The following is a 15,214-nucleotide window of genomic DNA, read 5'->3' as shown; positions in this document are numbered from 1 at the left end:
AGGGAGCCTAGGGCCCTCTCTCATCAGTCGCCATGGCTAGGCCTTCCACCCAGAAAGCCAGATGGCCACAGCTCATGGTGACCTCGCCCAGGGAATGGCCCGTGGTGGCCACATAACCACAGGGAACCACGAGATCACCCGAACCGACGGGTCAACGTCCGTCACTAGCTCTTACCCAGACCAGGCCTACTGCATGGCAAAACTGGGCCTAACGGTAGAAACGCGCCTCGAATAGCGTCCTCGATAGCGGAGCGCAATGACTCAGGGGGCGCATGAACGACGAAATTACCCGCCACCATGTGGCATCGTCGTTAGAAATCAAGCCACCAACCAGCATCACACCACGCAGGGTCAAGCCTAGAACCAGGATCCAATCTTGCATGGCAGACCAGCTGCACGACATGCTTCGAAGGACTGCCAGCCTTCGCTCAGAGGCACGCACATCCTAGGAAGTGGGCTCCCCGAGCACACCGCATGCCATGATGAGCGGGTTGAACCGCGTTGCGCTCAAAGCCAGCTTCCACTGTGACAGGTCATGACGGTCCCTCACTAGAAGCGACAGCTTTACCCGAAAGTGGAGACACCATCGCGCCAAGAAGATTCAAGCGCCAGAATGAGCAAGCTCTCCCTGCCAAGAAGCACTGCATGTCAGGAGCAAAGAAGCCACCCTCGAGGGCACACAGGCTCCTCGAGGGCATCGAGTCAGCAAGGATCGGCCAGCCCGAGAGGCCAACCCACGCCAACTACGACCACCCCAAGCGCGCGAAGAAGTGTCTTCTTTAGCTCGTGGCCCAAGGACTACAACAACTCCATCACAAGCAAACGCTCGGGGGCTCACGGTGCCATTAGCAGCAACCTCGCTAAGGGCTGGCACTTGGGGCTCGAGGCACTCTGATCTACGGCGATTAGCTTACCAGCAGCTTCCAATGCATCAGTTAGTCACATCTGTTTTGACCTTAGCCCCATCGCCTCAGCACATCCACATACATATATGAGTCCATCAATAGCCACAGAAATTTAGAGTCAACTCATAGAGCAAAATCATGCAGCACCTAGCCCCCGAATGATTCGATCCGACCTGCTCTAGCGGCCAAACATGACTCACTCATGTGGACTATGCTCACAGGCACGCGCCAACACAGCCCGTAGTTGTCGGGTACCATAAAACGGGGTACCCCGAGCGTACACCAAAAGGGGCACTTAAATCCCATCAACGACAAAGTTAGAGGGTAAGCCATGGGCTCATCACTAGCCCCGTCCAAGCCCACCCGGCTCTCGGCCTCGCCTCAGGCCTCTCACAGGAGGTCTCGGCGTCCTGATGCGATCTCCGCCTCGTGCGAGGCCTCTCACGAAAGGCCTCAGCAAGGAGCCCAATCTCCGCCTCGCGCGAGGCCTTATTCTCCGTATCGCTCGAGGCCGGCTTGTCCATAGCCCGTCGCCCCCGCCTCGACCGGTCTTCCCGACAGCATGTCATATCCCATTAATATGTCAACCACTCCCGCAATCTCAGCCAGACGGTGGCTCGACACCACGGAGTGGCCGACGGGACATGAGGCCACATCAGCACCATACCGGCTGAGACAGGGCATGGCGGGGATTACCGGCCACTGTATTCTGACGCTGTGCCCACGATCAGCGCCCGCACTACACTGTGCCCCGTGATCCCTGCCTCGAAAACAACACGACATGGGCAGCCTGGTCCGGGTCATCATCGCCTCTGAACCAGCACACTAGATCAACCGCTCTCTCCGGGCCTCGGCACTCTGCACCAGGGTCTCGGCTATCTCAGGATTCGTGTCTACCGAGACCCCCCACCGCAGTGCGGCCTCGGCACCGATCGAGCCTCGGCCTCACGCACAGTCAATCCACAGCAACCCGCACGCTGACCGCCGCACCCGCTCCGAGGCAGCCCTGGAGCTCCCATGACGCACAGGATTGGATGTGACCAGCACGCCGCCCTAGTGCTCTAAGGACGGACCACTCCGACGACTACGCTGCCATAGGAACAGGCTACAGGGCTCGGACACGCCACCTCTGTTCGCACGACGCCGTATAGTTAGCACATGTACTGCCCTTGTCCTCCCTTCAAACTATAAAAGGAAAGGACTTGGGCTATTTCTAGGGAGAGACAGGTTCTCACAAAGAACAACACTCTATAACACGCGCACTACCTTGCCGCTTGAGAGCAACGTCTCAAGCAGTCCGCATCACTCCCCGCCGAGACCTGGGACTAGCTCCCTCTCTCACCTAGCTTGTAACCCCCTACTACAAGCACTTCGGTGCAAGGAATACAAGATCAATCTCCTAGACTGGACGTAGGGCTCGAGTTGCCCGAACCAGTATAAACCTTGTGTCTCTTTGTATCACCATCTGGAATCGAGAACACGTAGGATAAATTCACTAGTTGGTTGAGGACCCCCCCGGTCCAAAACACCGACAATAGTGCAGCACTACATAACATCGTCCTAATGACTGATTCGTTCTGAACTTCATTCGACCGTGCCCCTTGGTGCGAGCACACTCGCTTCAGTCGAAAGGAATAGGATGGAGGAGGCCGCAGATCTTTCTTTCTCTGCATCGAACCGGATCTATTGTCCACCCTCGACGTCACACCGCTCCCATGAACCACACTATCATCAACTGATGGGCCAGCCCCAAGGTTAACTCACGCAATTGTGAGCATAAGACTAAGAGAGACGACGCACATTCCAAACCAAATGGAAAAGGAAGGCAAAAAAGAAAAACTAATAATAATAGGACGATAAGTGAATGTACTAGATACACACTACCCCATGTCAAAACGTCCGCACCAAGAACACTCATGCACTAGAAGACTAGTATTGGAGGCGAATGCTTGTTGCCAACATTTGGCTCGCAAGGATCTCCGTGCTACGAGTAGTGGCACTACCGATGTCAAGGACATCACTCTCCAATTTCATGGACGCATACCCTAGCCCGATAGCCTCAAAGTCAATGTCACCATAATGTGAGCCGACCAATGTCAGCGCGGCATGAGCACCACAGCAAACCCCCTCGGAAATGAAGGAATCCACTTGGAAATGGGCCTCATCCAAACGACGCGCTAGCCGGGCGCTCCCCTGACCGGCACCAAGCACAATGTCACCAAGAGCGTGTCTAGAGATAGTCAAAGCCGCCAACTGACTTTCCATCTCCAACATCTTCTGGCTCATGGCCGTCTTCTCCTCTTGATCTAAAAGCACCCTCTTATGCAACCCTGAGGAAAAGAACATCGGTCCACGACCGAACACAGCAACAAAGCAGAGGCACGATGCAGAGTCGGCGAAGACTCACCACTACAGGCGAAGCTCAGTTGTCGGGGACCAATACTAAGGTACCCAAAGAGGAGGAGCTAATGACCATCAACATTGATTCATCCGAGCAGTTAAGATTACGACTAAGATGTTGGAGATAACCACCAACTGACCCCCAGGCGCGCAAGCTCCGCCTCGCCTAACCTCTAGGGGTGGGCTCCGCCTCGCCTGACCAAGAGGTCGTGGGCTCTGCCTCACCTGACCCTAAGGCCATGGGCTCTACCTCGCTCGACCCCAAGGCCATGGGCTCCGCCTCGCTCGACCCTTGGGTTTACGCTCCACCTTGCCTGACCTCTGGGGGTAGGCTCTGCCTCGCCCAACCGCGAGGCCATGGGTTCCACCTTGCCCAACCCTTGGGTTCGTGCTCCACCTTGCCCGACCTCTAGGTACGGGCTCTGTCTCGCCCAACGGAGACCCATACCGCCACCAACCACTCCAAGTCCAAGCGTATGGGTCTAGGTCAAAACTTTGACAACAAGGAAGAGACCAGCACGCCCCGATGTAACCCATGGCCATGACGGGCCATACCTAAGGATTCACATTAGGAACAGTGTTGGGCGTACCAGTGTTGTTCTGCCTAACCCCTGTACGAACGTTGACAGGCATGTCAGCTCACCACGACGTCCGCTGCGATAGAATGGAATGCCATGACCGGTAGACGACACCTGCGCATGGCGCTAATGACGGACAAGGCCACAACGTGGAGCTATCTCTGTTGACATCTACAGGGTCGGCGGGACCCGCATGAAGGATAAGAAGGATCCGGTGATCCTGAAGGACTCCTCTCTCTCTCATTCTTCTCTTTTCCTCTACGGTAACCCGTGCTTTCCCTTGGCCTATAAAAGGAAAAGCAGGGCATCCCATGAAGGGGATCCAATCCGACCCCGAACCGATTAGATCTAGATACACACAAGAGCAACAACCGAGCTCTCAGCACCCTTTCACTCCTTTCACTAGAGACTTGGGACATGTCCCTCTCTTGCCTATTTGTAACCCCTACTACAAACTTTCGATGCTAGTAATATGAGCAGCAGCGATGAACTAGACGTAAGGACTTTCTACCTAAACTAGTATAAACCTCGTGCCCTCTAAGCACATCATTCGAGCCAGCGCCCAATACTAGAAATTTACTCGTCGATGGTAACTTAAAACACCGACAGCAGTCTCTAGCATTCAGCTTTGAGGCACTAACGCCCCTGCTTGGTCATCTCCTAAGCAGCACCAGCTATGGTGATCTCTGACTCTTGAGCAGCCGTCATGTCCTAAAGTCTGGCCACCTGGGACGCTAGGGCCTCGACCTGGGATCTAGCCTATGCTTCACGATGGAGCGACTCATTCTCCAACCTCTGAGAAGTCTCCAATTCCTTCCATAGGCCACGCAACTCGATCTCCACTGCTTCCAAGCGACCACGGTCGGTGTCGCCTCCCACCTGCATTTGGTAAGCCAAACACAAAAACCAAGACTTCGCCATTGAAGTTTTCATTAACCCATGCAAAAAAGAGGGGGAGGGACGATCAGGCAACCATGGTGAAAGTGGAGCAAACGCGGCAAGAGCAGAAGATAAGAGGACCCACCTGTGCCTGGACCACCACCTCGTTGATCATCTAGCATTGGGCCTCCACGCCCAGTCGTGCAACCACGGTGGCTGCTTGGCCTAGCTTAGACAAGGTTGCCCGGACACCCTCATGGCTCCAAGAGGTAGCCTCCCCCATGGCTCATTTGGCCACATCGTCCACCATGAATAGAGCCCTGCCAAGTTCCATGGGGTGCGGCCAAACAAAGAAACCCTTGTCCAACTCCAAACCTTCCTCTCCGAGAGGAAGGTCTGACATGCTCAGCCCATCAAAAATCACCTCCATGAGTGGGGGGGCAACCATGAGTGGTGAACCCTTATCCCCCAGGATGATGGCTACCTTAGACCTTTCGATGGTTGACCTCTATCCCTCAGCCTTACTCACCTCCGTGCCAACACCAGCGTGATCCCCCCGCCGAAGCAAAGCCCTCTCTAGGGGATGAGCATGGGGCCGCAATGGAGGGGAGCTGGGCTAATGGCCCGAGAATGACACCCTCACTCAGGGACAACTCTAGACGCACAAGAGAGCTCGTTGTACCTAGAGGTGGTTTCGGGACGACGAGTCATACGGAAGGCTCGCTACATCAAGAAATCACCAAAGATCAGCCAAAGAGAAAACATCATTAACCCCGATCAGAAGGAGGGCAGTGAGAGCGAGGCACACCTGGCAGAGCGCTCCATGAAGGGCAGAGCATGGCACCCTCCCACATGTGACACCACAAGAGGAGCCAAGAAAGGAGGCTCCGCCGATGATACCACGAATCTATAAGCTGACAAGGCTTCTTCGGCCGCAGCGGTGGCGCTAACATCCCCAACGTCATGCACCCAGGTGATGTCAGCCTCCATCGATTTGGATGCCTCCAAGCAGAGCACCGAGGAAGCAGGGCGCTCAGCTTCCACACGTGTGAAAGAGAGCTAGGGGAGGTCATTAGCCCTCCCTCTGGACCCCTCCATGGAATGGCGGCTCATGCCATCCATCCCTAGCATGGCCCTCATCGCCGTAGTATCCTCAACATCCTCCCCTCAGACGGGCACCTCACTCCCCCCAAGGAAGGATCGATAAGAGCGATAGATAGGGAGCCTCGACCGTCGCCTACAGCGGCGTGAGGACGCTTTGAACTTGACTCCCGCAACGGACACCCAAAGCGCCCGCTGAATAGCCAGCACTGCTCGGGCCAACGGTGTCGCTAGATCCCTATGAAGCACCAAGAACCGCCCGATCCTCACCCTCATCCTCAACATCCCCAGCATCATCAGCGTCACCATTCAACGGTAAGACCCCCTGCTCCCAACATGCCTCACACTTCCTTGCTTTCTTGTAGTGGAGTCCTCCTTCTCCTCAGCGGCTGCCCTCTCCCGTGCGGCACGCTCGATGCCCCTGTGGTGAGGGAGGTGGAATCGGGAGATGAATGATGGAATAGGCTATGAACATAGGACTAGCAAGGTCAGGGGCCCAAATAAGAAGATAACATGAAAGAAGAAGAGGACTCACCAGATTGGGCAGATAAGTGACTGAGAACGCCTCCACGATGTTCTCGACTACGACGATGGTGGCGAGGGTGACTAGCTTAGCCACCCATTTTGTAACCTCGCTGGCCTTAAGTGTCTCTGTGGTCTCTCGGCTCGGGTCCCCGACTCTAATGAAATCACATAGCAAGCACGCCCGTAGCTTCAGTGGCTGAACGCGCCATTCGACCATGGTTCGTAGGACCATGATGCCATTCAGGCCGACCGACACTCGGCCTTCAAGGATCCTTAGGATCTCCAACACCTTCTTTGATCAACTCTGCTCGTATCCCCGACTCCATGATTCTAGCCTTACCGACGCGGCGATAGAGAACCGAGGAAAAGGGGCAGCGTTGTCGTCGTGAATATAAAACCAATTCCCGAGCCAGCCAGAGTTTGAGACCTAGGACGACAAACACAAATAGCTATGGGATGCACCATAGTGCATCTGGATGTTCACCCGCCCATCAGGGTGAGCACACCGCCATTAGAGCCATGCGCCTTGCGGGTCTTGACCTCGAACACTCGTCAGAACAGGTCCTTGTTAGCCTTGATCCCTAGGAAGGCCTCATAGACAACAATGAAGCCCGACAGCTATAGCACCGCATTAGGAGGAAGGTGCTGCAATTGGATGCCATACTCATGGAGGAATCCACAGAAGAAGTCCGACGCTGGGATCGCAAACCCACGCTTATGGAAGTCGGTGAACGACACTGTCTCACCGGGCTACGGGAATGGGAAGACGTCCCCAATGATAGCCGTCCACTTGGCAACTTCCTTTGAAGGAAGGAGACCTCTCTCCACCAACTGCAATAGCCTCGCCTCCATCACCTCAGAAGGTACCCACCCACCCATCTCAACACATAGAAGGAAAGCAGAGCGGCAACAGTAATAGCAAGGTACGGTAAGCACATAGCACCATAGTGGGCAGTGGCACGTGACCCAGGTAAAACTCTTAGGCCCAACCTCCTAGTTCCTTTTTGCTCTCTTGTTTGCAGTAAATGGCAGAAGAAAGCAAAAACAAAGGTAAGGAACAAGCCTAAACAAAGGGGGTCACTTAAGCGGTGGCACTCTGAGATGTGAACCGTGCCCACGTAGAGTCCATCTCGGAGCAAGTCCTACAAGCCCTCCAAAAGCGAGGCAACGGGCACCATGAAGTCATGAATAACCGGGGAGGTCAATCACTTAGCGGTTCTCTGCTATCATGGTGAAGCGATAATGTGCTCGTTTGCACAAAAACGGGTGCCATGCCAGCTACGTAACAACTAAGGAGGCAATGATCCCATGAGTCCACACACAAGACGGCCATCACGCTCATGACCCCACGTCGTACTTAGGAAAGCTCCCTCCAGCTGGCCCTTAGGAGGGCTTGAGGACAACTAGAGATAGGGGCATAAGTAGATGGGCCCCCATGGCTCTAATCGGTGGTGTGGAGCCACACGACCATCTCTCCCTATGTTCGAGTCATCCGCTTCGAAGTCTCCCAGGTTAACCCTCTCTCGAGGGAGGCATCTTGCCCTCTAGCCGCTGCGAAGGCGGTTGGGGACCAACGGGATTGATGGTCAATGATTTATGGGACATCTCACGTGGGGCACAACCGAACTCCATGTCGATTGGGGAGGATATTGGGTCCCGCTTGAATTACCCATCGACCTCGTCGAGGCACACCACTCCGACCACGTGGTTATGGTGGACAAGCCTCTCCCCGCGTGGGGCGAAAACTCAACTTGCCTATAATAAGGCATCTTGACCCCTCCGGGTTAGAAGAGACACTGGGGAACAAGGAGTAGGGACCCTAAAATCTCGCCTAAATCTGAGATCCAAACCACAACTAGGCTCCTCCATGTGTCACGAATTCACAGTGACCCCACTAAAGGCTGAGGCTGGGTTCAACAACCCTCTGCCTCGTAGTTTAAACACCACAACCAGCCCTAACGCACAATAGATGGCTAAAAACCCGCATGAGAAAGCATCAGTCCTGGCAAGCAAGGTCAAAGCTAAGTAACGACGGTCAAGTGGTGTGATTCTCAGTCGCGCCACAACAGAAAAATAGGCCAAGCTCCAAAAGCTAAGATGCTAGGAGGGAGCTTGTGGGATGCTCCCCTTCATCAACCAAAGAGCCAAAATGGAAGGGAGCGCCTCGCAAACCTCCTCCCAGCACCATAGCTCCTGGGGCAGAAAATGCGGACATATGAGACACAAAACACGCTTAGAGAATCCCTTGTAGCACCGATTAAGGAAGGGAGCAACGCCCATCTCCACTCATCTGAATTCTCTTCCTTCCTCTCCCCTCAACTCGAAGGAAACATCATAGAAGAGAAACTATTATTTATAGGCTTAAGGGAAGACTGAGCAGCCCAAGACCCCCACACCGTGTGGCAAACAATGGGGGATCACAGCCGACGTTGGACACCCATGAAAAATAGGGATATCAAGACTCTCACAAAGGAAAGACCAGTACAACATCAATGAGACTACTCAACCCCACCTGAGTCACAGGCCTTGATACACATTACGTTAACATGGCAGGGCTGATCAGGCACGTACCACGTCGTTAGGAGATCTTGATAGAATAAAACACAATGGTAGCCTAGCATGGCAAAAGCATCAGCCCGCAAGGGGTCGAGCAGCAAAGCCCGATAGAAGTACAATCATAAGACCTCATTGGACAATCGAACATGCATCAGTGCTTTCATGATCACCCCATGATCGTAAAAACACTCGAGGGCTACTATCGGGGTTATGACCCCAAGGTGCCTCAAGGCGCCGATTAGTTGGCAGGCCACGTGGCCCATAACTCATTGGGTTAACAATGGCCCGAACGGCCGAGGCCTAGCTAGGATAAGCATGTTGAACCAACGCCTAGGCCAAGGTTGGCCATGACCCCTTCTCCTGCCTTGGCCACACAGAAGGTGCATGACCTCTCTCCCATCATGACCCCTGGAGCAGGATGGGGAGCGATCGAGCGTGGCTCAGTATGTGTGCTCTGACAAGAGCAGGTATGCTGCACTTACCTCATAAGGACTAAGGGGACAATAGTCACCTCGGTCTGGTCAGACACCATCCCTATGCCACAGCGCACCAATGAGACAGCACCACACAATAGTGGAAATGGGTATAAAACCCACTGTCCAAATATAGACCGACAAGATGCATGTATGATCCCACCCACTATGGGATGGGACCCATGATAAGGGTCTCGACATAGAGACCTTCTCAGCTGGTGGAGTGCCCTAACCCCAATGATCGAGGTCGTGGCCCTCAGCCCCATGAAACGACCAGGCGAACAACGACCCAGGGCGGCTACCAACTATGGGTATGACTTCTTGGGAAACCTGGAGACAACGACGGAGACCATGATGGATGTCGTGTTGCACAGGACAGCTCATGAACTACCACCATGGCTATAGTGCTACCACGACCAGCACAGTAGCACCACGGCAGACCCTGCTGCAACATGGCCATATGACCATGACGATAGCCATGCCACGGCGTGCATCAGAAGACGGTGTAGCTTGCAAGCCAAGTCAGCTAGGACCTCCCTCAGGCTCTCAACCTTTTGGTCGAGGGAACCTCCTCTTTGTAACGAACCCTGGCCCTGAACTCTATATAAGGACAGCTAGGGCTCACATCTTCACATTCTTCATCCTCTACCATTTCACCTATAGCAGTAGGGCTCCTAGAGATTCTTTTTGGGTTGCCCCTCATCTAGCATAGGTTCTACCACCTCTTTCACCATTCTCGCACCCCCCATTGTAAGAACTTCAGAGCATTCAAGCGAGAAACACACACTTAATCTTCTCTGAGACTGGACGTAGGGCTCCAGGCTGATCCAGTATAAATGCTCGTGTCTATTGGATGCTACCATCGTCTTCCTAGAGCAGCGCGACAATCATATAAATTTACTAGTCTAGTTTACGAAACACCGATAGGTTGATACACACCAAGTGTGGAGCTAGATGATGGCACTCATGGTGATGGAGATGGCCAAAAGATGGATCAAGTGCTCCAACTTGGAAAAGAAGAAAGATAAAACAAAAATGGGAACAAGGCAAAGGTATACTTGATAGGGCCATTTTTATTTCGTCAATCAAGACACCATAGAGGGTGTGATCGCGTTTAGGATAGATAGTTGTACTATGAAGAGGGCAAAATCATGGTTAAAGCGGTTATCAAGTGCCACTAGTTGATGTTGTTCATGCATATGCATTAGGACCTAGTGTGGACTAACTTAACCCTTGAAAATGCTTTGAAAATATGATAACACATGTGCACAAGTGGTGAAACACTTTGGTGTTGGTGTATGAGAACAAGGGTTGAAGATAGAGGTTGATTTGGAGATGAGATAGGGCTCCAGACCCTAGGGTTCAGGTGGTCCAGACCATGGTTCATGGGTCCAGTACCTAACCCTAGCTTGGCACAGTGCTCGGGTAGGATCCGAACCTAGGCGCGTGGGGCATCTAGACCAAGTGGCGTGGGTTTGGTTGGCCACGTGGCGCAATGAGGATGACTGCTGAGCGTTCAGACACAAAGAGATTAGTTTGGTTGGCTCAGGACTCTAATACCCCAGTCTGAAGAATTATTTGTTGCAAATAGAGAGGGGCCAAAACTAACCGAACCAAGGTGGTAGTTGGTCTGGACCCTAGGTCCAGACCTGGTCCAGAGGCACTTTGGTGTTCTGGGAGCTCTTTAGAGTCATCCAGACTCTACTGAGCGTTGGTCCAGACAGTGGTGTTGAGCCTAGTCTGGAGGTTGACAGAGAGAGTCATTGGTGATCCAACGGTCGAGTGGACATGTGGAGCTCAAAGATTTAAAGGAGAAAGGAACTGGACTGGGAGAACATGGTCTAGACCCTCGTGTCTACGGGTCTAGAGCAGGGTCTGAACGCCCTCCGTCAGGGTAATGACCAGTGGAGCCTTAGGGGCTCTATAAATAGAACTTAGCTGGCTTGGGCTCACTATCTTGGACATTTTGATCATTGATACATCCTTGTGAGCTAAGCCAAACCTCTCCCACTCAATTTCTTGCTTGATTGTGCATCCAAGTGAGTTGGGAGTGATCCAAAGTGTATTTGCTTAAGTGATTGCATCTAGTGGCACTTGGGGATCAATTTGCTATGGTTTTCTTGTTACTCTTGGTGGTTTCCACCACCTAGATGACTTGGAGCAGCTGTGGAGTCTTGGCACGAGTTGGTGATTGTTCATGACCACTCCCGATCATGATTATGAGGGGTTCTTGGGCTTATTCCTCGACGTAGCACTAAAAGCCACTGTAGTAAATTGCTCGTGTTGGTGAGTATCCTCTTTTGTGTAGGTTCTTGTGGGCCCTTTGTGTAAGGCTAGGCTTCTGTATGCCTATTAGCTCACGAACCACGAAGTGAACAGTCGACAACGGGGACTAGCTTGTCGGCAAGCAAGTGAACCTCGGGAGAAAAATCATGTGTCATTTGTCTCCTTAGATATTCATTGGTATTCAATGATTGTCACTTGCTAGTTCGGTATAACCCTCCACCTCTCTTGTATTACTTTCATACATATCTTGTGTAGAGGTAGTTTTGCTTAGCTAGTTGTTTAGTTAGCTAGTTATTGAGTAGTTGTTAGTTGTTTTAGTTGTCTAGCTAGCTCAACTAGTGTAGAAGTAGTGACATAGCCATTTGTGTGCCATAGATATTGTAGTAATTAACTAGAATTATGGATAGGTAGCTTGCCTTTTGAATTAGAGCTACAGCAAAACCACTTTTCGCCATTTAGTTATCTAACTGATTGTTCTAGTGTTTTGTAGAGAATTTTTATTAGGCTATTCACCTCTCTCTAGCCATATTTAGGACCTTTCAGTAGGGCCTAACGATGCTTGCCCAAACAGTCATGGTCGAAGATGTTGCTAATGGCGATGTGATTGCCTCGAGGGAGTCCAATGGTGGTGTGCCCGAGCAGTCTGTAGTCGATAATGTAGTTGGAAATAGCATGACAAGATCGAGATAGCCTGTCGAAGGTGTACTCTGGTGATTGAGGTTGACGACGAGGTTGATAATTGGATAACAAGTTCGAGATGACCTATCGAAGGCGTATTCGAGTGGTCGTTGCTGATGATGTAGCCGAAGGTGGCATGACGACATAGTCAGATGTGGCATGTCGTTATTGCTAGAGGCAGCATGTCGACATAGCTAGAGGCAGCGTGTCGATGTTGCTAGAGGTGGCATGACTATCTTGAGGTAGCTTCATCGAGAGCATACTCGAGAGCCATAGCCGAAAGCGACGTGACTGACTCGAGGTAGCCCCCGAGAGCGTGCCTGAGGGTCATTGCTGATGGTGTAACCGGAGGTGGCGTGTTGATGTAGCCGGAGGAGGCGTGTCAATGTTGACAGAGGCAACATGACTATCTTGACGTAGCTTCATCGATAGCGCACTCGAGAACCACAACCAAAAGTGGCGTAACTGACTCGAGATAGCCCCCGAGGGCGTACCCAAGGGTTGTTGCCGATGGTGTAACTGGAGGCGGAGTGACGACATAGCTGGAGGCTGCGTGTCGATGTTTGAAAGGTCCTTGTTTGGTTTTGGTAATTAAGTGGCAACAACCTAAGTGGACTGAGATGTGTTTATGTTGAGATATACAGGTGATTAGTGCATAGGTGCACTAGTGTGAGCAACTTGAGCCATGGTGATGAAGTGGCTTGGATTTGTTGCAGAGCTCAACTAGTTGTGATGAAGGAGCTCATTGCATATGAGACATGACATGGTGTCATGTGGCTAGGTGGAGAAGATCAAGGCATGGCTTGGTGGACCGGTTGCAAGTGTGAAGGGAAAGTCGGAGGCTTTGGAGCGACGGACCGCACGGGGCGGAGAAGCTTGAGCAATGACTTGGCGCCGATGGACCAAAGCAACAGTAAAGAGCTAGCAAGGTTACAATCAATGAACTAATAGGCCCGGATCATATCATTCTTGTGAGATCAAGCCATGCAAGACTTGTGATGATTACAAGTAACTTGATGGAGGTTGGAGCTTGTGTAGCATCAACGTTGGAGGAGATGAAATGGAATATGCAAGACAAATGTATGACTTGGAGGGCATTTTATTTTACCGGTCAAAGGTTGTGTAGAGAAGTGTATGGTCGGGTTTAGGATAGATAGCCGTACTATAAAAAGGGAAAATCTTTTAGTTCCAATGGCTATCTAGTGTCACTAAGTGTGAGTTTCATTTGCATATGCATTGCGCTTAGTGACATGGTGAGGTGCATGAGAAAACCTTAGAAAAATCTTGGTGAAAAGATAACTTCGGTGCTAAATTTGTTTTAGCATGTTGGAAAAAGTTAGCACTTGAGAAAAGGGTGAAATAGAAAAGGAAAAGGGTTGCTTTGTTGGAATTTCCAGGCTACCTGGGTGGAATTGCCGGCCAGGGGTGCTCTGTCTAGAGCCCGGGCTGAGCTAGAAATTCAGCTCGCCCGAACCGGAATTTCCAGCAGGAGGCTCAAGTGTGGGCGCTGGCTTGGGCCAGCCCGTCGTCCTAAGGAGAGAAGCCACATGGGTCGAGAGGCCCAGCGAGGGGGCGCGCGTGTTTGCGCACGACCAGGAGAGGAGCGCTGATCGCCGTTGCCTTTTTCGTCCGCGTGGACCCTGGCATTGCGGCCCAGGAGGCAGGCGCGTGGAGGCGCTGCAGCTCATGCGCACGTTTGGCCGCACGTACACGCGTAGGCGATTGGTTGGCTGGTCCGTTTAACGTGTGTGGGAGCCGGGAGGCATGCAGGCGCGTTCTGCTATTGGTGGGCTGTGCCCTTTCTGCACGTGGGGGCCGTAGGAAGAGAGTGGGACCCCAGGTCCAGGGCTCCAGGCAGAGTTGCAGAGAGGGGGTCAGGGGGCAATCCAGATTCTCTGCAGTTCTTTAGTGACTTTAGGCATGCCCGATGTCGTCCGTTCATGATCCGACGGCTGCTGGACATCTCTGCTCTCCTAGTAGAAGCCTCGACAGCCCAGACGAGAACAGCCCAGCTGAGGCCCATTTAAGGACGGGAAAGTAACACATTTTAGCGCGTGGTGCTTGGTTTTGGCGGGGGATGTGCGGCCGCTGGATTGTGTCGCTGCACGCCGCCGCCGTCAGGTCACGCTCGCGCCGCAGCTAGGTCACGCTCGCGCCGCAGCTAGACAGCGGCGTAGCGCTCGCTCGCGCCGCCTGCAGTGCATCGTCGTCCTCGTCCGAGATGCAAGGCAACCGGCTGCAGCCTGCAGTCCTCGTGCACTGAAGTTCGTCCTTGCCGATGAGCTATGAACTGTGTGATGATCAACGTATTATCTTCTTCTTTCTTCTCTACCAGTTAAATGTCCCGTGCATTACAACAGATACACATAATATCACAATAACATATGTATGAGCGTGTGTTATACTATATCTAAAATAGATACTGCAATCGTGATGTTTTACAAGTTACAATACACGAGTATTCACCTTAATCATAACAAGTTTATGTTTTACTATACATGTTTTATAATATATTGTACAATTAAGAATTTAATCTCTCAATGTTTCGACCAAGAGAACGTGCTTTGCACGAACACCAAACTGCAGCTGGTCATCAATCAAAGATAATCCAGAAGATTTTCAAGTCCAAGATGCAGCATCTAACTTCTTACAGCTGAAGCATGCAGATAGTTAAAGCTGTAGCTAGAAGTATACTGCACATAAGTTGTTTGTTGATTTTTAAAGTTAAAGTACTATTAATATATCTTAAAAAATATATATCGACGTGTAATGCATTACCTCTTTTATAGAGTTAGAACCTCTTTATATACAATATTCTTTATGAATATATCCT

The sequence above is a fragment of the Miscanthus floridulus genome, chromosome 1 (genome assembly GCF_019320115.1).
Source record: "Miscanthus floridulus cultivar M001 chromosome 1, ASM1932011v1, whole genome shotgun sequence".
NCBI lineage: Eukaryota > Viridiplantae > Streptophyta > Magnoliopsida > Poales > Poaceae > Miscanthus > Miscanthus floridulus.
This window is presented reverse-complemented; position numbering follows the sequence as displayed.